This window comes from Oryctolagus cuniculus, chromosome 3 (genome assembly GCF_051225735.1).
Source record: "Oryctolagus cuniculus isolate XC-2025 breed Fujian yellow rabbit chromosome 3, ASM5122573v1, whole genome shotgun sequence".
NCBI lineage: Eukaryota > Metazoa > Chordata > Mammalia > Lagomorpha > Leporidae > Oryctolagus > Oryctolagus cuniculus.
In genome coordinates, this window is record NC_142869.1 from 38,726,726 (window position 1) to 38,751,360 (window position 24,635).

Sequence of the window (24,635 nt, forward strand, 5' to 3'; positions counted from 1 at the left end):
TTAGTGATATGAGGTACATGCCTACTGTTATGTAATAATCATACCATCCAAAAGCCACTTTTAATGATGTAATAACAGTGTCTTCATTGAATACCATGTAGTCTGAAAACATTTTCCCTGTTTTATCTCATTCAATCCCCATTGGCCCCCACTAGTCCATTTTATCTCCACAGTTTTTGGTCTAAAGCAGGCAGGACTAGTGTTACACTAAGACATTAAGGAAACCAAAGTTCAGAAAGATTAAGTGAGGGACTGGTGCTGTGACGCAGTGGGTAAAGCCGCCATCTTCAGTGCTGGCATCCCATATGGGCACCGGTGCAGGTCCCAGCTGTTACATTTCTGATCCAGCTCTCTGCTATGGCCTGAGAAAGCAGTAGAAGATGGCCTGAGTCTTTGGGCCCCTGCACCCACGTGGGAGACCTGGAAGAAGCTCCTGGCTCCTGGCTTTGGATCAGCGCAGCTCCAGCCATTGCAGCCAATTGGGGAATGAACCAGTGGATGGAAGACCTCTCTCTCTGCCTCTCCTTCTCTCTCTGTGTAACTCTGACTTTCAAATAAATAAATCTTTTAAAAAAATAAACGTTAAGTGAGCCTGCTGGTAACAATGGCACAGCCACTGTACCTACATACAGCACTAATAAATAATTCTGTAAAAATTCAAAAAAAGGTAGGATTATTCACCGAAACAGGTATTCTCTCCATTTTTAAAGATTTATTAATTTAGTTATCTATTTGAAAGGCAGAGTGACAAACGAAAGAGGCAGAGAAAGGTATCTTTCATTTGTTGGTTCATGACCTGAATGGTCACAACAGCCAGGTCTGGCCAGGCTGACATCAGGATCCAGGAACCCCATCCACATGGCTGACAGGGCCCCAAGGACTTGGCCATCTGCTGTTGCCATTCCAGGTGCATTAACAGGGAACTGTATCACACGTGGAGCAGCTGGGACTCACAAACCAACACTTCCACATGGGATGCCAGTGTCGCACATGGTGGCCTAACTCACTATGCTACCATGTTGGCCCCTGTCTTTTAAAAGTAGTCACTCACTTCCTGAAAAAGAAATTTGGCTTTTTCTCCATAAAAAGAAGTTTTCAAAAATATCTGTAGTAGTAAAATTGAGAATGCATTCAATTGGGGCTGGCTCTGTGGTGCAGCAGGTTAACGCCCTGGCCTGGAGGGCCTTTGTCCCGTGTGGGCACCGGTTCGAGACCTGGCTGCTCCACTTCCAATCCAGCTTTCTGCTTTGGCCTGGGAAGGCAGTGGAAGATGGCCCAGGTCCTTGGGCCCCTACACCCACATGGAGGGCCTGGAGGAGGCTCCTGGCTCCTGGCTTTGGATCTGCACAGCTCCGGCCATTGCAGCTGATTGGGGGATGTACCAGAAGACCTCTCTCTTTCTCTGCCTCTCCTCTCTCTGTGTGACTCTGACTTTCAAATAAATAAACAAATAACTCTTTTAAAAATGCATTCAATTTTAAAAATTGTAAAATGAATTTTTTCCTAAAAACAATTTAAAAAATAATAGCATTCTCAGCAGGAGAGCAGCATTCAGTAAATATCCCAGTCCTTCCGACACTCTTTTTTTTTTTTTTTTTTAAAGATTTATTTGAAAGACAGAGCTACAGAGAGAGGCAGAAACAGAGAGAGAGGTATTCCATCTGCTGGTTCACTCTCCACAATGGCCAGAGCTGAGCCAATCCGAAGCCAGAAGCCAGGAGCTTCTTCCAGATCTCCCACGTGGGTGCAGGGGCCCAAGGACTTGGGTCATATTCTACTGCTATCTCAGGCCATAGCAGAGAGCTGGATTGGAAATGGAGCAGCCGGGACCCACACCGGTGCCCATAGGGGATGCTGGTGCCTCAGGCCAGGGCTTTAACCTGCTGGGCCACAGTGCCGGCCCCATGCCAACACTCTTATGGACACTCAACCCAATAATAACTAAACTGCTTATACAGTTCCTTGTTCACCTTTCCTGGGTTAGTCTACCCTAAAGCAAAAATAAGCATACCTTTGTATAAACTACTTTTCGTGCAAATGATCCCTAGATTTGTGTAAACACTGGTGTGCGTGTTTTCACCTCTCTCTTAAGAGCTGTTCCATCAGTACTGATGAGCCACCTTCACCTTCTTAGTTACTGCTCAGATCTCTAGGCTGGAATTTTACACAGCTTGGGACCAGGTGCATTTGAGTCCAGGTTTCTGGCAAACTAACAGGAGCTCCTCAGAACAACAGTGCTGAGGGTGACAAGGCCACGTGAGCCCCAAGGCCAAGGCTGATTCACTGGCAGGCAGCGGCTGTGGACCAGTGAGCAGAACGGCCGGATGTTGGGAAAGGGTCTCCGGCCCCACAGCCGCTGGGGTCAGGCATGCTGTGAATTCTTCAAGTCAGACTTCTGTCTCTAGCATCTTCATAAAAAGATAAAACCCAAGAGGCCTGACAATAGTCATTCCAAGAGACATCTAAGAGATGTCATTTTCCATGCAGAGTTAAACTTTGATTAAATGCCCTGTGATCATTCCTTTTCTCATAGAATAAAAAATTCACGAGTAGATGTAGAGGCTACACAATTATAAGGGGTTTTTTTTTTTTTTGGTTGTTTTCAACCTTATGACAAAAACATCTCATTCCTGAGAAAATGAGTCACCCCCACCAGGCTTGATGTGTCATGGGGAACCAGACAGGGGTCCCACTCTTCAAAGGCCATGGTCCAGAGAATGAAGGGATGAAGAGATGAGCCACAGACTGGGAGCAAATACGTGCCAAAGATACAGCTGATAAAGAGCTGTTGCCCAACATGTTCAAAGGACTTTGCAAAACGAACAACAAGAAAACAAGCAACTCAATAGGAGAGTGAGCGAGAGATCTCAGAAGGGACTCTACCGCAAGAGAAATATGTGTGGTGCATAAGCAAATGAGAAGGCATTCGACATCATAAGGCACTAGGAAATTGCAGATCAAAACAGCCTGACACCATGGCACATCTTTCAGAACTGCTACAATCTAGAATACTAACACCACCAAAGGCTGCTGAGGTGAGGGTGTGGAGCAGCAGACTCCTCATTTCTTGCCACCCTGGAAGACGGTGGGCAGTGCAGCACTTTTCTTTTTCTTTTTTTTTTTTTTAATTTTTTGACAGGCAGAGTGGACAGTGAGAAAGAGAGACAGAGAGAAAGGTCTTCCTTTGCCGTTGGTTCAACCTCCAATGGCCTCCGCAGGAGCCAGGTACTTCTCCTGGTCTCCCATGGGGTGCAGGGCCCAAGCACCTGGGCCATCCTCCACTGCACTCCCTGGCCATAGCAGAGAGCTGGCCTGGAAGAGGAGCAACCGGGACAGAATCCGGTGCCCTGACCGGGACTAGAACCCGGTGTGCCAGTGCCACAAGGTGGAGGATTAGCCTGTTGAGCCATGGCGCCGGCCAGCACTTTTCTTACAAAGCTAAACATTCTCTTACCCCATGACCCAGGGATCATTGCTTTTAGGCTTGGGTTGTAGCACGTGGATTAAACTGCCACTTGCATCGCTGGTGCCAACTACATCATGGCTTCTTTGCTTTTTTTTTTTTAAATATTTATTTATTTTACTTGAAAGACAGTTAACAAGCCGGTGCCACGGCTCACTAAGCTAATCCTCCACCTTGCGGCACCGGCACACCCGGTTCTAGTCCCGTCAGGGCGCCAGATTCTGTCCCGGTTGCCCCTCTTCCAGGCCAGCTCTCTGCTGTGGCCAGGGAGTGCAGTGGAGGATGGCCCAGGTGCTTGGGCCCTGCACCCCATGGGAGACCAGGATAAGTACCTGGCTCCTGCCATCAGATCAGCGCGGTGCGTCGGCCACAGCGCACCAGCCGCGGCGGCCATTGGAGGGTGAACCAACGGCAAAGGAAGACCTTTCTTTCTGTCTCTCTCTCTCACTGTCCACTCTGCCTGTCAAAAAAAAAAAAAAAAAAAAAAAAAAAAAAAAAAAAAAAAAAAAAGACACGGTTACCAGTTCACTCCCCAAGTGGCTGCAATAGCCAGGGCTGGGCCAGGCTGAAGCCAGGATCCTAGAAATCCATTCGGTTTCCCATATGGGTGGCAGGGGCCCAAAGCACTTGGGCCATCTTCCAGTGCTTTCCCAGGCACATGAGCAGGGAGCTGGATGGGAAGTGGAGCAGCTGGGACCTGAACTGGAACCGATATGGGATGCTGGCGTCACAGACAATGACTTAACCTGCTATGCCACAGCACCAGCCCTGCTGCTCTGCTTCCGATGGAGCACCCTGCTAATGTGCCTGGGAAGGCAGTGCAAGATGGCCCTGTCCTCAGGCCCCTGCCACCAATGTGGGAGACCCAAGTAGAGTTCTTGGTTCGTGGCTTCTGCCTGGTACCAACCTGGTTGCTGCAGCCATTTGGGGAGTGAATCACTGGATGAAAGATCTCCAACCCCACTATCTCTTTCTGACTGTTCTCGTTCTGTCACTCTACCTTCCAAAAAATTATAAATCTTAAAAATCGTATTTCTAGGTATTTATCCAAATGAGATGAAAATGTATATACAAATAAAAGTCTTCACATGCATGTTGATGGCAGCTTTATTCATGATTTATAATTGTTGGAAAAAAAAAAAGTTGGAAGCAACCAAGACATCCTTCAAGAAGTAAATAAATAAGCTGTGATATGTCTGTGTCATGGACTACTGCTCAGCATTACGAAAAATGAGCTATCAAACCATGAGGACGTGGCATAACCTTAAGTGCACATTACAAAGTAAAAGAAGGCAGTCTACAAAGGCTGCATTCGGTATAATTCCAACTATATGACATTCTGGAGGAAAAAATCTACAGATGGAAAGAAGGTAGCGGTTGCCAGTGATTCCGAGGAGGGAAAGTGAGTAGGTGGAGCAGGGGCACTTTTAGGGTGGTGAAATCGATCTGCGTGGCTGTATGACAGTGGCTGCATGACATTTTGCATTTGGTAAGAACAGTAGAAGGTACAACACCCAAAGTGGACCCTATCGTATACTATGAGGCTTTCGTTAATAGCAATGCATCGATTGGGTTCAGGACATCTGAGCCCCAAATATGGTACAAGGGCGTATTGCATCGTTTAAACCAAAGGCGGCACGTGCAGGAAGACTCTCCTGACCTTCACCAGGGTCAGGTCATAAGACCTTCCTGGGAGGGGTGCCCTCCCAGGGGTTCCCTCCCACCCTCAGGAAGGTGGAGCATCCTTGTCTCTGAACCCAAAGGACACAGAGAGGAACTGGAACAAACAGACCTTGCCAAGCGGCCTGTGGCTTACTTTGCTGACCTCCGACTCTGCCAACCACAGACTGTCCACTCGGCATCAAACCTACATCACATTTCCTGCTTTGGAGTTTCCTAATGAAGGCTCCTGTGTCACATGAAACTTGTAGTAGATGCGTTTGTATGTTTTTTTTTTTTTTCTTAATCATCTGTTGTTTGTTATAAGGGCCCCAGTCATAACCTCGCTCAAAAACCTAAACTGATGGTCGTGCTACTTGGGAGCGTCCATCACGGGGGCTGCCAGCAGCCCCGTCCCCACCAGACCAGAGGACATCCCCTCGGCACACAGCCGGTTACAGCCAGAGCTGCCTGGCACCAGGACCTGGCGCCGCCCAGCACTGCGAGGCGGCCCCCGCACTAGAGCGACACGTAGTGGGGGCCTCAGGACTTTTGTGCCCTGCATCTCCTGATGTTCTTCCCCCTCTCAACTAGTTCAATAGTAGAAAAAAGAGAATTAGCATGACCAAGGAGGCAGGATGTTTCCAGCTCAGAAAGCCAAACTATTGTCTGAATGGGGATTGTAACAGAAATCCAGCAGTCCCTGGGAAAAGGAGAGCTGAGGTGATGGATGGACCAAGGGACCTGCAGGCTGCATTGGCCCACGTGGGCTCTGGCGGGAGGGGCTCCAAGTGCAAACTGTAATTCACATACATCACTGTGACATCCCTGTGGCCACCAGACACACATTCTCAACAACCTAGACAACCCTAAAAATGAATTCCTTGCAAAAATTTAAGCAAACCTTATCAAAGGGAAATTATAGCTCCATCTTTCTGGAATGCATTCTTGGCCAGAAATGGCTCCAACCACAGTGTAAGTCAAATTCTGCTGATGTTCCTCTAGTCAGGGGCCCCCACTGTGGTGCCTGAGATGCCTGCATCCCGTACTGGAGCGCTGCCTTGAGTCCTGGTTGCCATGTTTCTGATTTAGCTCCTTGCTAATGTGCTTGGGAGGCAGCAGATGATGGCCCAAGTACCTGAGTCCTTGCCACTCATGTAGGAGACCTGGATGGAGTTCTGGGCTCCTGGCTTCAGCTTGACCCAGCACTGGCCATTGCAGCCATTTGAACCAGCAGATAAAAGATCTCTTCTCCTCTCCCCGCCCCAACCCTGCCTCTCCCTCACTCTGTCACTCTGCCTTTCAAATAAATAAAATAATTTTTTTCAACAATTACTCCTGTTGACACAACTTCTGGGATTCCTGCAGCCCCAACAGACCCAGCAAATCTGTAAGGGGGTAAAGGGTAACAGAGGATCTAAGCTGGGAATGCAGCCCGCCTTTCTCAGAACTGCAAACAGACCCCAGGCTGGCCGTGGGGCAGCTGAACTCTAGTCCAGGCCGGCCACTTCAGCTCAGTCCAAGTTCCACATTCTGATGTGGAGGAATTACACAGGCAATCTCTAGGAACTCCTTCAGGTCAAACATGCGATGATACTAGGATGCAACACTCTTTTTTTAGTTCAGGTTGTTAAATAGTGTTTATAGGTGGCTATCGATTTGGAATGAGCCCTTGCACTACCGCCCAACAGACCAAACCAAAATGGAGTCACTAGAGCTAAACATCCATACTACCTAGCCAAAAACTAAGCTGTTTACCTGATTTTCCAAGAAATTGAAAGAGAGATAACAGCCAAGTCTTCAAACAAGTCAGTGTTAGCCAACATGATGAGGAAGCCCCTCTGCTTTAAACTTTGCAAAAAAGGAACCTGAAGTAGGCTGATACTAACTAATCAGCTTTTTTTCTATTTTTGTTTTCTTGTTCCTACAGTGCAAAATCCACTGTTCAACTATTGCCCAGTAGACATTCCCGTGATATTTCATAGAATTTCTGTAGGCTGCCCAATTCAACAACTTCAAAGAGCAATTTAATCTCTAACTAAATTTATTGTTATTTTACCTTTTGAAAAGATTTCATCTTATTTCTCTTCCAAGACACTATTTAGGAGAGATAGCTATAGCTATAGATATAGACAGAGATACAGACAGAGATAGAGATAGATAGATAGATAGATATAGACACAGACATAGACAGAAATATAGACAGAGATAGATATATAGATAGATAGATAGAGGTATAAGTATAGATATAGATTAGATAACCATGCAGTTATAGTTTATGATTCTAGTTCAAGTTGGTTAAGTTATGAGACCTTATTATAAACCAGATACTATTCTGTATAAAGCAATGAAGGAAACTGAGAAAATTCTAGCCTCCCTGATGACTCAGTTTGACTTTTTCCTTACCTAAAACGAGATGGGGGGGAGCAGGCATTCAATGCCCGCATCCCACATCGCAGTGCCTGGGTTCGAATACTAACGATGCTCTCGACTCCTGCTAACGCACACTTTGGGAAGCACCAGGAAGACAACACGTCCTGGGATGTTGCTGGGTGGAAGTCCTGTGCAGTATGCTGAAGCCCTCTCACTCTTTGTTCATCTTGTGTCTGAATTTTCTAGCCAGTTTTTAAAGTTGCTGTTTATTTCTTGCCTCAATTCTGTCAAAGTTTGTTTTATTCCACAATAGACAATTAGATCTTAAGGACAGAACTCAAAATTTTGATCGTTAAATTGTTTCTGATTATAAAATATGTTGCATACTTAGCTCAAGTAATTTTGAAATACCAGCATGTGGCACAGTGGGTTAAGCTGCCGCCTGTATCACCAACATTCCCTGTGGGCGCCAGTTTGAGTCCTGGCTGCTCTATTTCCCATTCAGCTCCCTGCTAATGTGCCTGGGAAAGTAGTGGAGGACCACCTGGGGACTTGGACCACCTGCTTGGGAGACCAGGCTTTGGCTTGGCCCAGCCTTCCAGTTGCCACCATTTGGGGAGTGAACCAGCAGATGAAAGATCTCTCTCTGTCTCCCTCTCTCTCTGTAACTCTACCTTTCAAACAAATAAATAAATCTTTTTTTAAAAAAACAAAATGCCAAAAAGCCTTTTCAGTCGGGTGTTGGCTGGCTCTTCAGACATGTCTGGTGGCTCTGTGGACCACAACAGAGAACATGGCGGTGCAGAGGGGATGGACCCCTGAAGTTGTTATCCAGATCTATGAGGATGAGATTGTGGATAACTTTGATGCCATGAATTTCAAGGAGTCTCTTTTTTTTTTTTTTTTTTTTTTGACAGGCAGAGTGGACAGTGAGAGAGAGAGAGAGAGAGAAAGGTCTTCCTTTTGCCGTTGGTTCACCCTCCAATGGCTGCCGCGGCCGGAGCGCTGCGGCCGGCGCACTGCGCTGATCCGATGGCAGGAGCCAGGAGCCAGGTGCTTTTCCTGGTCTCCCATGGGGTGCAGGGCCCAAGCACCTGGGCCATCCTCCACTGCACTCCCTGGCCACAGCAGAGGGCTGGCCTGGAAGAGGGGCAACCGGGACAGAATCCGGCACCCCGACCGGGACTAGAACCCGGTGTGCCGGCGCCGCTAGGCGGAGAATTAGCCTAGTGAGCCGCGGCGCCGGCCAAGGAGTCTCTTCTTCGTAGCATCTATGCTTATGACCTTGAGAAGCCTTTAGCTGTTCAGCAAAGAGCTATTATTCCTTGCATTAAAGATCCAGAAGGTAATTCTGGAGCTCGGAGACTATATTGGAGCGACTCGTCATGATTGCATTGGTGGAACAAATGTCTGAAACGAAATGCAAAAATTGCAGGCAGAAGCACCATGTACTGTTGTTGGTACACAAGGGAGAGTATTTGACATGTTACACAGAAGATACCTGTCTCCAAAATGGATCATAGTGTTTGTTTGGGAAGAAGCAGATGAAGCGTTGAGGCAAGGCTTTAAGGATCAAATCTAAGAGAGTTTTCAAAAACCAAGTCTCAGCACACAGGTTGTGCTGCTTTCCACCACAGTGCCGATTGATGTGCTAGAAATGGCCAAAAACTCATGAGCAACCCAAACCACATTCTGGTGAAGAAGGAAGAACTGACCTTGAAAGAATTGGCCGGTGCCGCGGCTCACTAGGCTAATCCTCCGCCTTGTGGCGCCGGCACACCGGGTTTCAGTCCTGGTCGGGGCGCCAGATTCTGTCCCGGTTGCCCCTCTTCCAGGCCAGCTCTCTGCTGTGGCCAGGGAGTGCAGTGGAGGATGGCCGGAGTACTTGGGCCCTGCACCCCATTGGAGACCAGGAGAAGCTCCTGGCTTCAGATCAGCATGATGCACTGGCCGCGGCAGCCATTGGGGGGTGAACCAACGGCAAAGGAAGACCTTTCTCTCTGTCTCTCTCTCTCTCACTGTCCACTCTGCCTGTCAAAAATTAAAAAAAAATAAAAATTTTTTAAAAAAAGAAAGAATCAAACAGTTCTATATTTACAGTGAAAGAGAGTGTGACTTGTACGAAACCCTGACCATCAAGCGGGCTGTTATTTTTCTCAACACAAGGCACCGTGTGGACTGTGGCTCACTAAAAAAAAGCACGCCAGGGACGTCACAGTTTCTGCTCCGTCACGGTGACATGGGCCAGAAGGAAAGAGATGTCATCATGAGAGGATTCCAATCAGGATCAAGCTGTGTTCTGATCACTACTGACTTGTTGGCTCACGGGACTGATGGACAACAGGTGTCTTTGGCTATAAACCACGATCTACCTACCACTCGTGAGAACTACATTACTGGAGTCGGTAGCAGCAGTTGAGACGAGACGGCACTTAGAAACGGGTTGATGCAATTCAGGACATGGAACCATAAACAAAACAGCACACTGCTTGAATCAAGAGCGAGTTGGTGTTTATATTTGTTTTTCTTTTGCTGTGATGATTTGATATTTTTAAGTTGTTCCAGCCAAAGCATTTTGTGTCTTAACAATTCTATTGGGGAGAATTTCTGTGAGGTGGTTTGTATGGCCTGGTTTCTATCAGGAGTGAAGGTAGAGAGAGCTGTTTAGGTGGTAAGCCTGTTTGAGTAATTTTCAGTTAGAACGTGCAAAACTGAGCTAAAAAAGCAGTGACAAGTTTGAGTCACCATACCAAATATTTCTTTTCCCACTGGGAAAAAAGTTGTAAACTTTAGGAAATAGTTAACCTTGTGGCATGTGTATTTACAGTTTGCAGTTCCAGAAGAGCGTCGAAATGGATTACGTAACTGCTCTTTCCAGCCCTGGTGTTCCCATCTGCCCCAGGCTGACACCTGTTCATGGCTGGCCCACTTCAGTATGGGCTTTAATTTCACTACCCCAAACAAAGTACTGTCATCTGCTTTATAATTATGCTCAAGGCGCCTGATAAAATCTCATTAATTGGTTTTGATTGAATCATTTTTGGCGCTAACTGCAAAGGAAGATTTTTTTCTTTTTAGATACTGATTAACAGGTAGTGCTCCAATTAGAAGCAAGAACTATAACCTTGATAAGTAAACAGCAGCTAATGGTTAACAAGTGGATCCTTGTATTCAATAAGTTCACAAGTGTGTGAGGAGTTTTCTGATTGCAGTTTTCTTTCTTTTACATGGAATTGGCAGAGGGGGTCGATTTGGGAGGACAGATGTGGCTATCAACATTGTTCCTGAAGAAGACAAATGGATTCTTGGGGACACTGAGACATTAATTCCCAGGATGAGACAGTTCCCATGCAGTGCTCGCTGTTGCTGAATAGGCGATGACGGCGTGCATTGTGCTTCTTTCTTTGGGAATGTCTGAGTCTTGTCTCAATGCTTCTAATGGATCAGAATACAGGTTTTGATACCAAAGCGACATTAGTCATGAGCTCTTGTGAGAAAGTCATTGGCTTTTTCCTCTTTAGACTGTTGGGGTGGGTATAAAAGATGGGGTCCATAACATCTTTCTTTCTTAGACATTTATTTCCTAGTCTGTAGAAATGGTGGTAGTAGATGTCCTCTGTCATTTTATAATATGCTTCTGGACGAAAAGATACAAGTGCTGTATAAAATCAGCCAATTATGTTTCTTAAAAAAGGCAAAAGATTAATAAAAAATACAAAATTCGACAGCATTCTCTTTGCCCATAGTCACTGTGTGTGTGTGCGTGTGTGTGTAAAAACTATTGAAATCACAATGTGTATAGAGTTTCCCTGAATTTCACTTCAGGTTCCTTTCCATCTATCCTCTTTTAAGTAGCAATCTTGACTCCACCCACTTTGTCAGCTCCTTCCTTCTCTCACCTTCCTGGACCTTCCTCTCCATGGTCAGACTTCTTAGCAGAATTACCATGTTGACTTGCTGCCCTCTGGTGGGTTTATTAAGACGTTTAGCACCAGTGCCGTAACTCACTGTGGGTGAGATTTGGGGGTTAAGCTACATTTGGGACACCCGCTGCCCATATTGGAGCACCAGTCTGAGACCTGACTACCCTGCTCCCAATCTACCTTCCTACTAATGCACCTAGGTAAACAATGGAAAATGACCTGAGTGCTTGGGTCCTTGCCATCCACATGGGCAATCCAGATGGAATTCCTGGCTCCTGGCTTTAGCCTAGCCCAGCTCTCGTTGTTACAGCCATTTGGGGTAGTGAACCAATAGACAGATGATCTCTCTCTCTCTCTCTCTCTCTCTTTCAAATAAATAAGTCTTTTATAAAACATAAATGCCATGAAATTCATTCTGACAATGACCACTGACATAGGCACCTGCGTATAGAAAAAATTCTCCTGGAGAATTGGTTATCTGACTTCATGGGGCCAGGAAGTTGTTTTCAGCTTGGATAACAGACACATGTCTAGAAAATCTCCAACTATTTCAAGGCTAAATATTATACTTTTAAACAATCCATGAGTTAGAAAAGAAATCTAAAGAAATTTGGGTACTACTGTGAATTAAAAGGAAAACAAAACACATCAAAATTCTGAAATGCTGCTAAAATCAGTACTCAATGCCTAGAAGGAGTAAAGGAGCAGGAGGTCAGAAGTTAAAAGGGTGTATGGAGTATTTTGGAGGTAATGGGTATACATTAGTAGCATGATTGTGGTGATAATTTTTACCTTTGTATGCATGTAATATACATGTCTTTATCAAATTATACCTTTGAAGTATGTATCTTTTTTGTGTATTAATTTTACCGCATTGAAATGACTTTAAACAGATATGTGGCCAGTGGCCATACGATCGGCCAGTACAGCTCAAGTGCAACCACCAAGAGATTACTAAAGGAATGGATAATTGACAAACTAGGAAAGGAATAGGCTAAACCTTCTACGCCATGGCTCCAGCCCCAAATTAAACTTTTTAAAATTACTTAGTTCATCTAAAGGAAGTCAAGAAAGCTGAGAAAAGTGAACCATTGCTACAAATAGAAAAACAACTAGAAAGATAAGTAAATTTAATTCCAATCTGATCAATAGTTACATTAAGTGAAAATAAATCAAATACGAGACTACATAAAAAATAAGAGAGACTAGATTAAAAAAAAACACACTGCTTACAACAAACATGCCAAGAGTTAGGACACTGAAAATACAAGGATGAAAAAAAGGTGCAGAAGTTAATATCTTGCAAAGTAGAAATTAAATAAATATAATCAAAACTAAAATGAGACATAGACAATGCACACGATGTGGCATAATTATGTGCCTTTCCTAGAAGCTAAGAAAGAAAAGAAGTAGTGCTATAGCTCAACTAACAACCTTGACATGAGTGACATAAGATCCGTTAATCAAGAGACAATTATGTTATATAAAAATATCGAATTGAATGCCAGAAAAGATAGCCTTCCGTATATAAAGTGGTACGAGGAGGAGGACTGGGACGTGAGGTGTAGGGGGACCGCCGTCCCGCGCTCCACTGGTAAATGACTGTGCTGTCTCCTTCTCGCTTAGCCAGAAGATCTGGTGAAACCATTCCTTGCATCCAACAAGAAAAAGCACTATCGCAAGTAATCTATTCCATGCCCACCCTTTGTTATTTTCCCAGGTTGAAAAAGAACATGTGCAGGGAGACTCAGATGTAAAAGAGTATGTCAACATTATCCTAAAATCGCCAGTCTCTGACCAAGGATTATTCTAGAACTTTCCTTACACAGCCTGGGCTTCTATAGCTGAATCATTAACTGGGTGCTTTTGGTGTCTCCTCATGAATCTGCCCACTTAGGTCCCTCCTGAATGACTTTAGCAATTTTTATCACTTTTCCTATGTATTTGTTAATTTATCTAATTGTAATTGATTCACTTCCTTAAACAACCTACATAAATAAAAGAACCATAAAAGAGCATTTTGTATTATTAGCACAAAGGAAAGAGCAATGCATGTGTTATAAAAAAGGAACTGTGAAATTTAACAAAAGAAAATTGTGACATTATTTCTCGGTTCTCGCCAGATGCTGTCACACTTTTTTGTTTTAACAAGGAAAATTCGCGTGTTTTGAGACATAATGTAATGGCGTAGCATATGACACAGTGATGACAATGGGCTCTCCCCTCTGATGTCAGAGAGGTAGCAAGAGGGGAACTTCTCACTATGTCACCCATGGTCGTCGAACAGTGTGCCCTACCCAGCACCCCAGTTCCTACGTTGTTGTGGGGACACACATGTTAGGGGTCAACGCATTAGCTCCCAGCACAGGCATCAGGAACTTGACTAAATACTGCCCCCACGATTCCAGCACGCAGGAAACAGCCGCGGACTAAGAACCAAAGAGAGCCTGGGTAGGTCTCCGTTGGCACCACTTCCTGCAGCCCATTGTGTCCGGACGGAGCGTGACAGCAGTAACCATCACTTCTCTGCCCTCCAAAGCTCCTCTGGAAATCCCAGGCTCACCTCAGCGTCCACAAGGTCTGAGCGCTCCGGCCGCCAGGGTCAACCTAACACAGTCTGCAAGAGAGTGCCTTCCACACTGCTCCTGGAAGGAAGAGGAAGTGACAGTGAGTGGAAGCGGCTGCCAATGCCGACGGTGAGCCCCTCCCTTTGCTGATCTGGCCAGAAGCCCACAGCCATTATGGAGAAAATACCTCCAGCTGTGAGTCAGCCGCTGGGGGCAGCCTCCCAGAAGCAGGCGACTGGAGGGGGTGGGGGGGGGGGCTCTTCCTTTACCATCTGGAAAGCAGTTGGTGTGGCGGAAGGAGCAGGGTGTGCATTCACATTTTGGCTGTGCCCTTCACTTACTGCGGGATGTACAAGCTTCCTTTACTCCGCGGGGCCCGCTCTTTCCACGTGGAAATGACTCCTAGGTAAGGCTGGTGCCGGGCGGTGGGCCGCAGACATAGACACCATGACAGCGCGCAGGTGCTTCCTACGCGCCAGTGGCCTTGCTCACGGTGCCCCTGGGGCAGCTCCTGGCTGCCGTCTTCCTCAAGCTACTGGGTAGGGTTGGCAGACAGGCAGTTCAGCCTGGCTCACCCAGCCCTGGGACCCGCCCAGATCTCTGCGAGCCAGAACCCCAGGACTCTCCCTCCTCTCAACCTTTGCCCAGGTCACTGCCACCCCTGCCAGGAAAGTCCCTCCCCACCCCGGGGCTCACCCGCGTGTGCTCTCACCACTTCTGGGGCATTTGTTTCTCAACGCCTGGCATTGAGATCTGTCGTGCATTAATAGTGTTATTCTATGGAAAACACTCCCCTCCCATCTTCTCCCCACCCCACCCCCCAAATCCCACCTTCCTACAAATAAATTAAAAGAAAAAAAGCAGTAAATTTGTCCCCACATTTATTTGTGTATTTTTAGTACCAATTTTTTAAATATTTATTTATTTGAAAGGAAGAGTTACAGAGAAGCAGAGGCAGAGAGAGAGAAAGAGAGAGATCTTCCATCTGCTGGTTCACTCCCTAAATGGCTGCAATGGCCAGAGCTGGGCCGACCTGAAGCCAGGAGCCAGGAGCTTCTTCTGGGTCTCCCACATGGGTGCAGGGGCCCAAGGACTTGGGCCATCCTCCACTGCTTTCCCAGGCCATAGCAGAGAGCTGGATTGGAAGTGGAGCAGCCGGGACTCGAACTGGAGCACATATGGGATGCCGGCACTACAGATGGCGGCTTTACCCACTATGCCACAGCACCGCTCACAGTACTGATTTTAAAAGTGAAAGCCTCTCCTGTGGCTTTCTCTCTCTCTCTCTCTCTCTCTCTTTTTTTAAGATGTATTCATTTATTTGAGAGGCAGAATTACGGAGAGAGCGGGAAACAGAGAGAGGACTTCCATCCATTGATTCACTCTGCAGATGGTCACAACAGCCAGAGCCGATCCAAAGCCAGGAGCCAGGAGCTTCTTCCAGGTCTCACACATGGGGGCAGGGGCACAAGCACTTGGCCATCTTCTACTGCTTTCCCAGGCCATTAGGAGGGAACTGGTTCAGAAGTGGGGCAGCTGGGACTTGAAGCAGTGCCCACATGGAATGCCGGCACTGCAGGTGGAGGCTTAACCTACTATTCGATGGCGTCAGCCCCCCCCCGGGGGGGGGCTTTTTAATACTTCCTTGAGGCCACCACTGTTCCTGTTTTCATTGTTTGTTTCAGGCTTTTTCTCTAGGCTAATAAAGCTTTGACAATTTTTGTTCTGTCACTTTCCAGCTGTGTGACCTTCTGCAACGTCCTCAACATCTCGGGCGATCAGTTTCGTTATCCAGAGAGTAGAGATAGTGATTCCTGCAACTGGGGGTTGTTATGAGAATCCAATGAGTTCCCACACATAAAATACTTAGAATAGCTGCTGCCATGCCCAGTAGATGCACAACAAGTGAGAACAAATATCAGCATATACACATACATAGCACACATTTTGTTTTTAAAAACAGTGCCAACATACCGTCCCAGCATCAATCAATATTTTGCCAGTAAAAGCTCCAAATGTACTCTCTCTCACTTTCTGACACTGTGTTGATTCCCTAGAACTTGTCATAACTTTAGGCATTGTCAGTAGAGGGCACCAGAGAGAAAGTGCAAGACCTCAGGGAGAACAAGGTTTCTCAGGCGTTTTCTTCCTGTTTCATGGCCTGATTTCTTTCTTAGAGCCTTTTAGAGGACCTCATGGTGTCAGCAGTTCCAATCCTGGGAATTTACCCAAAGGAAATGAAATCAGCACATGAAAGAATTATCTGCACCTCCATATTTATATTTGCAGCTCAACTCAATAGCTAAGACACAGACTCAACCCACATGTCTGTCAACTGAAGACTAGATAAAGAAATTGTGGTATGTATACACCATGGAATACTACACAGTTGTAAAAAAAGAATGAAATCCTGTCTTTTGCAACAAAATGGATGAAACTTGAGACCATCAAGTTTACAAAAATGTAATGTATATGAGCAAAATTGACATTTGGAAACTTGATTATTGTTTATAGCCCTTGTCTATATTCTTGAGGATCAGTGGTTTTTCTACTTACTAGTTGTTGAATTCTTTATTTAATCTTGTGATTATAAAGAAAATTGAAAGTACGTCATTGTAAAATTTAGAAGAAAAATGAGAAAAAAAGAAGGAAGCACAGAGGGAGAGGTGTGGTGGGGAGTATCATTAGGCTCTTAAAACTGTATTTATGAAATACATGAAACTTGTCCCCTTTGTATAAATAAATAAGTCAAAAACCAGAACGACCCATGGTCTCTACCCTCGGGGAATTTCGCCAGCACTCCAGTGGGCAGCTTCCTGCTCACCCGTCACGCATGGGCCCACTGCAGACAAGCTCCGGGCATGTCACCCAGTCAACTTCTCTATTTGCTCCTCCCACATTCTTCACAGTGCTCATGTACCTTTGGTTATCAACCTTGCTTTACTAGTTAATAATTCTTCGCAGTAGATTTTCCCTTTCAAATTACCGGTGTGGGTTTTTAAAATTAATTTTAGAAATGTAAGTTTATTTTGAATAAAAAATTTTGAAAGCCATGCAGATTTTCTCATGAAACACATTTTCCATTAATTTTTTTTTTAATTATTTTATTGGGACCGGTGTTGGGGCATAGACTGTAAACCCTCCACCTGCAATACTGGCATCCCATATGGGCACTGGTTCGAGTCCCAGTGCTCCATTTCCAATTCAGCTCCCTCCTAATGAGCCTGGGAAAAGCAGCAGAAGATGGCCCAAGTGCATTTGCCCTGCACCCATGTAGGAGACCCAGAAGAAACTCCTGGCTCTTGGCTTTAGTCTGGCCAAGCCCTGGCCATTGTGGTCATTTGGGGAGTAAACCAGCTGATGAAAAGAACTCTCTCTCTTTGTCTCTCTCTCTCTCTGTAACTCTGCCTTTCAAATTAATAAAATATAAATCTTAAAAATTGTTTTATTTACATTTTAAAAATTAATATAAAGAGAACAGATTTAATGTCATTCATAAAAACAATTCTATAAATATGCTGACACTTCCCTTCCTCTCTCCTTCCTTCCCTTCTTTTTTAACTTTCGCAATAACATATTTTTTAATTTTCTTTATAGTCAGAGACTTAACTCTCCACAAAATAAAGAGTTCAACAAGTAAAATGTAGTAAGCCTACTGTCCATCAGGAATATAGACAAGGACTATAAACAATAATCCAAAGATGTCATTTTGACTCACATACATTAAAAATTTTATACTCTCTATATATTAACCACCAGAAATCAGAGAAAACATGATATTTGTCTTCTGGGGTCTGGCTTATTGAACATAATGCTAGCCCGTCACATCCATTTTGCTGCAAAAGTCAGGATTTCATTCTTTGTATGGCTGAGCAGTATTCCACCGTGTGTATGTATAACACATTTTTATACAGCCATCAGCTGAATCACATCTAGGTGCTTCAGTGTCTTAGCTGTTGTGACTTGATCTGCTATGAACACGGAAGGGCGCCAAGACTGGTTGTGCCGGAGCCGCGGTGCGCGAGCTGTGGTCTGTGAGCTCGCCCTGGCGGTGCGCCCTGGCTGCCAGGGGCCTTCGACGCTGGGCTCAAGAGGACCGGGCTCAATGAGCAGCGGCCCGTCGCACTACGTGCTCAGGATGCAGGAGCTGTCCCGGACCACAGCAAGACGCACGAGTTCCCCTGTTGACAGCGCCAAGGTGCACTCGGTGGCCTGGAGCTGAGACGGGCATCGCTTAGAATTGGGGTCCTTCGACGACACAGCCAGCGTCTTTCTCTTAGAGAAGGACCTGTTGGTTAAAGAAAACAATTACCGGGGACACGGGGAGAGCATGGACCCAGCTGTGTTGGCATCCAAGTAACCTCGACCTCTTTGTCACGGCATCGGGAGATAAAACCAATCGCATCCCGGATGTGAGGACTACGAAATGCATTGCCACCGTGAACACCAAAGGGGAGGTCATTACCATCTGCGGGAGTCCTGGTGGGCAACGAGGACGATGTGCTGACCCTGATGGATGCCAAGACACACGGTTCCAAAGCAGAGGCGCGGTTCAAGTGTGAGGTCAACGAACTCTCCTGGAGCAACGATAAGAACATGTTCTTCCGGCCAATGCCTATGGTTGCATCAACATCCATGGCTACCCCGAACTGAAGGCTGTGCGGTCCATCAGTGCCCAGCATTCCAACCGCAGCTCCATTGACTTTGACCCCATGGGGAAGAACTTTGCTACAGGGAGATGGCCCTGTATGTGGACGAGTTAGTGTGTGTCCGGGGCTTTTCCGGGCTGGATTGGCCCCTGAGGGCTGTCCGTTTCAGTCACGATGGGAAAATGCTGGCATCTGCATCAGATCATTTTATCGACATCGCTTGAAGTAGACAGGAGACAAGCTGCAGGAGGTGCAGTGTGGGTCCCCAACCTTCCCTGTGTCCTGGCGCCCCAGAAGGCCTTGCTAGCCTTTGCCTGTGATGACAAACGTGGCAAATGTGACAGCAGCCAGGAAGCTGGACTGTGAAGCTGTTTGGGCTCCTGAATGATTCCTGAGCGGAGGCCCCGGCAGAGGCTGGCCAGCCCGTGTGGGGTTTGGTCTGCTGCGTGGAGCTGGTGGGCACCCTAAATATTTGGAAGTTGGTGTGAGTTGTGAAATGTCCTTGGAGGACCTTGCATCTTCCCCTTTGGGGTAGATTCATGGAGCTTATTGTTGCTGGGACAGGACCTGCTGTGGATGGAGGGGTTGGGAATGGTGGGATGCGGTGGAGGATTCTTCATAATTAAGAAATATGTATAATTTTGAGAACTGAACATTTAATAAAAGTTTTTAAAATGTGCCTCTAGGACTTTGACAGTTAAGGTATTACAGGGAGATGTTGCAGTTTTGTGTTTTTAAAATCTCAGAGTGTATTATGTTCTGTGTGGGTGCAAACTGATGAAATCTTTACTTAATATATACTAAATTGATCTTCTGTATATAAAGATAATTGAAAATGAATCTTGATGTGAATGGAATGGGAGAGGGAGCAGGAGATGGGAGGGGTGTGAGTGGGAGGGAAATCATGGGGGGGGCATTGTAATCCATAAACTGTACTTTGGAAAATTATATTTACTAAATAAAAGTTTAAAAAAAAGACACTCTCAAAAAAATATCAGAATGTAATTTTTTAAAAAGATTTATTGATGTATTTGAAAGGCAGAGCCAGAGAGCGAGAGAGAAGAGATCTTCCATCTACTGGTTTACTCCCCAAATGGCTACAACAGCTGGAACTAGGCCAGGCTCAAGCTAGGATCCAGGAGCTTCTTCTGGGTCTCCCATGTAGGTGGCAGGGTCCTACACCTTTAGGCAATCTTCTGCCACTTTCCCAGGCACATTAGCAGGGAGCTGAATTGGAAGTGGATCAGCGGGTACTCGAACTGGCACCCATATGGGATGCCAGCACTGCAGGCCTTGGCTTAATGCAGTGTGCCACAGCACTGGCCCCTGAAGTGTTTTTTTAAGATTTTTATTTGTCCACATAAGATTTTCATTTTTATTTGTTTATTTGAGAGGTGGAGTTACAGACAGAGAAGAGGGAGAGACAGGTCTTCCATCTATTGAGTCACTTCCCAAATGGCTGCACCAGCCAGAGCTGAGCCAGGAATCCGGAGCCAGGAGCCAGGAGCCAGGAGCCAGGAGCTTCCTCCGGATCCCCCATGCAGATGCAGGGACCCAAACACTTGAGCCATCTTCTACTGCTTTCTCAGGCCACAAGTAGAGAGATGGACCAGAAGTGGAGCAGTCAGAGCAAGAACCAGTGCCCATACGGGATGCCAGTGCCACAGGCAGAGCTTAGCCTACTACACCACGGTGCTGGCCCCTGACCCTGTTTTTGAATGCCCTGACCAAGAGCCCTCTGAAATCTAGGGACAGCATGAAGGGCGTGGTCTCTGGCAGTCAATCACTTATGTGAGTGAGTCAGTGTATGCCTGGCCTCATTGTACAGAGGATTTATAAACAACAAATTTATGACACAGTCTGAAGCAGGCAGTAAAAGAGAGGTAGAAAGTACAAAGTCATGATAAGGGAAATACAAGTTAGACTAGGGAGTGACAGTGAGTGAAACTAAATGGCAGCATGTAAAAAATGAGGCTAGAACTGAATGGCTGAGATAAAATTTCGGCTCCTCTCCCTAGAGTCAGATGAAGTGGGTGTGGTCAGTCAGCTGATTACTAACCAGAGACACACTTGCAGAAGTCCAACAGAGAGGTGAAAGAAGGCTGGACTAGGGAGTGGCTGAGGGATGGAGGGAAGGGGATCTGCTTTCCTGGCAGTCCAAAGTCCTCCGGGAAAGTAAAGCATTGTGAGTTCTTCCCTCTGAATCAAGTGGCCCACGCCAGAGCTTATTACCTATGAGCAATGTTTAAATTTCACTGTATTTTAATGATTTTTGTCAATAAAGAAGAATATAAATAAATAAAAATAAAAAATAAACACGGAAGTACAGGTAATTTTTTTCCTATGCCAGTTTCATTTCCCTTGGATATAAGCCCAGGAGTGGGATAGACAGAGCATACAGCAGGTCTAGTTTTAGTTGCTGGGGAATCTCTATACTGTCTTCCATAATGGTTATACCAGCTAACATTACCACAACCAGTTTATTAAGATACTTCTTTTCTCCACATCCTCAACAGCATTTGTCATTTTTAAATTTCTGGGTGATGGCCATTCTAACTGGGTAATGGGTGATACTTCATTGTGGTTTTATTTGCATTTCCCTGATGGCAAGGGATCTTGAGAATTTTTTCATGTGTCTATTGGCCATTTATATTTCATCCTTTGAAATACTTGTTCATGTCCTTTGCTCATTTCTTAACTGGATTATTTACTTTGTTGTTGTTGAGTTTCTTGTGTTACTTATGTATTCTGAATAGTAAATCTTTCTCAGATGCATAATTTGCAAATATTTTCTGTGATTTTTTTGGTTGCCTCTTCACTTTGTTGAGTGTTTCCTTTGCTGTGCAGAAGTTTCTTAGCTTGATGTAATCCCATCTGTCTATTTTTGCCTTTATTGTCTGTACTTCTGGGTCTTTTCCAAGAAATCATGGCCCAGACCAATGTCTTTTAGAGTTTCTCCCATATTTTCCTCTAGTAATTTGATGGTTTCCGGTCTTAGGTTTAGATCCTTGATCCATTGTGAATTTATTTTGTGTAGGATGTAAAGTAGGGGTCTTCTTTCATACTTCTGTGTGTGTAGATTCAGTGTTTCCAGCACCATTTGTTGAAGAGACTGTCTTTTCTCCAGGGATTGATTTTAGCTCATTTGTGTAGATTAGTTGCTTGTAGCTGAATAGATTAATTTCTGGAATTTCCATTCTGTTCCATTGGTCTACCTGTCTATTTTTGTGCCAGTGCCAGGCTATTTTGACTATAACAGCCCTGTACTATGTCTTGAAACTTGGTATTGTGATGCCCCTAGCTCTCTTATTATTGTTTAAGATGACTTTGGGTCTCCTGTGTTTCCATAAGAATTTTAGGATCGTCTTTTTCTAGATCTGAGAAGAATATCCTTGGTATTTTGATTGGGATCACATTGAATCTGTAAATTGCCTTGGGTAGTATAAGCATTTTGATGATATTAACTCTCCCAATCCACAAACATGGAAGATTTTCCCATTTTTGTGTCTTCTCCTGTTTCTTTTATTTTTTTTTTAATTTCCACTCCTTGGTTAAATTTATCTCAGGTATTAACCATTTATTGTAGCTATTGTGAATGGTACTGATTTTAGAAGCTTTTTCTCACCCATGGCATTATTTGTCTATACAAATGCTATTGATTTTTGTGTGTTGGTCTTATACCATGCAACTTTGCCAAACTCTTATGAATTCCAATAGTCTCTTGGTGGAGTCTTTTGGTTCCCATATATATAGAATAATGTCATCTGGAAGTAGGAATAATTTGACTTCCTCCTTTCCAATTTGTATCCTTTCAATTTCTTTTTCTTGCATAATAGCTCTGGATAAAACTTCCAAAACTATTTTGAATAATAATGGTGAGAATGGGTATCCTTGTCTGGTTCCAGATTCTAGTGAAATGCTTCCAGCTTCTCCTCCTACAGTATGATGTTGTCGGTGGGTTTGTCATCTATTGCTTTGATTTTGTTGAGGTATGTTCCTTCTATATCCATTTTTTAAAGGTTTTTATCATGAATCAATGTTGTATTTTATAAAATGCTTTCTGTGCACCTATTGAAATAATCATATGGTTTTTATCCTTAATTTTGTTGATGTGATATATCACATTTACTGATTTTCATATGTTGAACCATCCTTTCATCCCTTGGATGAACCCTACTTGATCCTGGTGGATGATCCTTCTGATGTGTTGTGGATTTGATTAGCTAGTATTTTGTTGAGGAAATGTACAGTTCTGTTCCTCAAGGGTATCACTTTATAGTTCTCTTTTTTTGTTGTAACTTTTCCTGGTTTTGGAATTAAGGTGATGATGGCTTCATTAAAATAGTTTGGAGGAGTCAATCATTTTAAATTGATTTCAGTTGTTTTGAATAGTTTAAGAAGAATTGGAATTGGTTTTTTAAAATTTCAGTGGAATTCAGCATTGAAGCCATCTAGCCCCGGGCTTTTTTTTTTTGTTGGGAGGGTCTTTACTACTGAATTGATCTCAGCCTTGGTTATTAATCTATTCATGTTTTCCATATCTTTGTACCTCAATTTTGATAAATGATTTGTGTCCAAAAATAGCTGTTATTAATAATTCCTGATGATTATTTTTATTTCTGTAACATCTCCTTTTTCATCTCTGATTTTTTAAATTTGTGTCTTCTTCCTTTTTTTGGTTAGTTGGGCCAATGGTTTATCAAATTTGTTTAATTTTTCAAAAATACAGCTATTTTCTTTATTTCATTGATCATTTGTATAGTTTTTTATTTCAATTTTGATTATTTCTTCTATATTTTTTTATTTTTTTCACCCTACTAATTTTTGGTATGATTTCTTCTTATTTTTATGTTCTTGAGATGCATTTTTACATCATTTATTTGATATCTTTCCAATTTTTTGACAAAGGCATTAATTGCCATAAACTTTCCTCTTAACACTGCTTTTGCTGTATTCCACAAGTTTTGCTATGTTTTGTTGTCATTTCATTCAGTTCAATTAATTTTTTAATTTCCCTTTTGATTTCATCTTTGCTCCACTGTTCATTCAGTAGCATGTTTTCAGGCTCCATGTATTTGTATACTTTCTAGAGTTTCTTATGTTATTCATTTCCTGCTTCACGCCACTGTGGTCAGAAAAGATACACTGTAGAATTTCAATTTTCTGGCAATTGTTGAGACTTGTCTGATAGTCTAGTAAATGGTCTATCTCAGAAAACGTAACAGGCTGGCGCTGCGGCTCACTAGGCTAATCCTCCACCTTGTGGCGCCGGCACACCGGGTTCTAGTCCCGGTCAGGGTGCCAGATTCTGTCCTGGTTGCCCCTCTTCCAGTCCAGCTCTCTGCTGTGGCCCGGGAGTGCAGTGGAGGATGGCCCAAGTGCATGGGCCCTGCACCCCATGGGAGACCAGGAGAAGCACCTGGCTCCTGGCTTCGGATCAGCGTGGTGCGCCGGCCGCAATGGCCATTGGAGGGTGAACCAACAGCAAAGGAAGACCTTTCTCTCTGTCTCTCTCTCTTTCACTGTCCACTCTGCCTGTCAAAAATAAAAAAAAAGAAAATGTAACATACACTGATGAAAAGAATGTGTATTCTGCAGCTGTGGGATGAGATCTTCTATAGATATCAATTAAGTCTGTTTGGTCAATAGTATGTAGCATATATTACCTGTTGTTTCTTTGTTGATTTTTTTGTCTGTTTGATATGTACTTTTTCTTATTTGACAGGTAGAGTTAAAGACAATGAGAGAGACAGAGAAAGGTCAAGGTCCTTCCTTCATTGGTTCACTCCCCAAATGGCCACCATGGCCGGTGCTGCACTGATCTGAAGCCAGGAGCCAGGTGCTTCCTCCTGGTCTCCCATATGAATCCAGGGGCCCAAGCACTTGAGCCATCCTCCACTGCACTCCCGGACCACAGTAGAGAGCTGTACTGCAAGAGGAGCACCAGGACCAGAACCCAGAGCCTATATGGGATGCCAGCACCACAGGCAGAGAAGTCATA

The 24,635-nt window shown here is 44.6% G+C and overlaps 1 protein-coding gene and 2 pseudogenes across 1 annotated transcript in view; 2 read left to right on the plus strand and 1 right to left on the minus strand.

Moving 5' to 3' along the window:
* CASP8 (caspase 8) overlaps positions 1-14,595 on the minus strand; it is a 60,966-nt gene extending 46,371 nt beyond the window's left edge. The window contains exons 1-2 of the mRNA XM_051849294.3: positions 14,327-14,595; positions 13,982-14,063 (exon numbers count right to left, since the gene is read on the minus strand). The gene's annotated coding sequence lies outside the window, so the exon portion shown is untranslated. The remainder of the gene's footprint in view (positions 1-13,981; positions 14,064-14,326) is intronic.
* LOC138848860 (eukaryotic initiation factor 4A-II-like) lies at positions 8,255-11,124 on the plus strand (annotated as a pseudogene).
* Positions 14,596-14,932: 337 nt separating the features above from the next.
* On the plus strand, positions 14,933-19,508 carry LOC100347735 (THO complex subunit 3 pseudogene; annotated as a pseudogene).
* Positions 19,509-24,635: the final 5,127 nt, after the last annotated feature.